Here is a 1,535-nt window from a genome sequence, read left to right on the forward strand (position 1 = left end):
TCTTCACTCATAATGATGACAGATCTTTCAGTAAGAAAATTTCCATTTCTTGAAAATGTATTTTCTGCAATAACATCTAGTAAATAACCTAAACAACCACTGTATGTCACTGCTGTTTAATCTATTATATAATGTTCCAAACTGTGTTCTTTAATATGATCAACTGAGAGCACCTTGACATACATTTAATGTGGGAAACAAGGAATCTGAATAGTTGATATTAGTAAACTGTTCATTTGGCTTTTTTTCATATGCAACTTTCCAAGAACTAGGTGCTATTCTGGGAGCAAAATTTTGCTTTAGAATGTGATTGTTAGAAGACAATTCCTCAAAAAGGTGGTGGTGGGAATCTGCAGTTTCCTGTTTTTTTGAACTGAGGTTTGAATACGCCATATGAGTCCATGACTTGTGAGGACTATATAAAAAAAGATATAATCACTCAATACAAAATATATACACTAAATTGAGCCAAGTTCTTCCTTTCTCCCTAGTCCTTGATAGTATACATTGTTTTCTGTATCATCAAGGCAGAGTTTAGATGGAGCACAGTGAGGTGACATTGGAAGTTCTAAATCATGCTTTCTTGCAGGCATTTTTCTCTCTCTATTCATGTTCACATAGATTGATTTTCTCACAGTTTTTTGCTTTCTTCTCTCCTGTTTGACTAAAACTCTGGTCCTGGACTGCAGCTGCATGTTTCCTCCGCTCTGGGCACAAGTTGGCTTGTCCCGAGGGTGTTTGGCGGGCTCTCCCATATACATTCTATTTTACATTATTTCTTTTTTAAAAAAAATTGGTTTGCATACACAATTTATATACATGGTGTTTCACACTATTCTTCATTCACATTGTGTTTCATACAATCATTCTCATACATTATATTTGATAAAATCAATCACCATTGGCCCATCATTACCCTATCTTTTTGCCCACGTCCTTCCCATTGGCTTCCCCATTTTTCTTCTTTTTGCTGCAGCTTCTGCTTTGTAATCGTATGGACAGTTGTGCTTTTCAGAATAACGTTGAAGTCCACAAAACAAATTTCCACATCACATCAAACTCTGTAGGGCTGCCACCTTTTTACATATGAAACATCTGTTCTCTGGTTTGGGCAGCTCAGGAGCTTTTTCTTTACTTTAAGAAGTACTGGGTTTAGAAACTGATGGATGAGGCTGACTTACAACTGGCTTTGACACTTCTGTTTTAGGGGTATTTTGTCTTCTCTTGAAATGCTCATTTCTGTCATTTGTTGAGTTAGAGGCAAGGCAGCCATAGGCATATTGCAGGCACCTTGCTTAATTTTTCAGATGTGCTGCCAACAGCATGTTCACAGATGTTTAACTAGTGCCTGCTCTTTGTACAGATGCAGTATCCGAGGTAGGACTGTTGGATCCACTGGCCTCAATCTGCTGCCTCCAAAGATAATCTTCATAGCAAACAGAACACATTTCAGTTGTCCTAGGATTCACATAAAAGCCACATCTTGTGCTACACAACATTTGCCCTGGGGGGGTCTAGCTAGTCTCCTGAGCCAT

The 1,535-nt window shown here is 38.1% G+C and overlaps 1 pseudogene; it reads right to left on the reverse strand.

Annotated features, from left to right (window-relative positions):
• Nucleotides 1-917: 917 nt before the first annotated feature.
• Nucleotides 918-1,535, reverse strand: LOC102868867 (annotated as a pseudogene).

The sequence above is a fragment of the Elephantulus edwardii genome, unplaced genomic scaffold (assembly GCF_000299155.1).
Source record: "Elephantulus edwardii isolate Elephantulus edwardi_28Jun2011 unplaced genomic scaffold, EleEdw1.0 scaffold00209, whole genome shotgun sequence".
NCBI classification, from domain to species: Eukaryota; Metazoa; Chordata; class Mammalia; order Macroscelidea; family Macroscelididae; genus Elephantulus; species Elephantulus edwardii.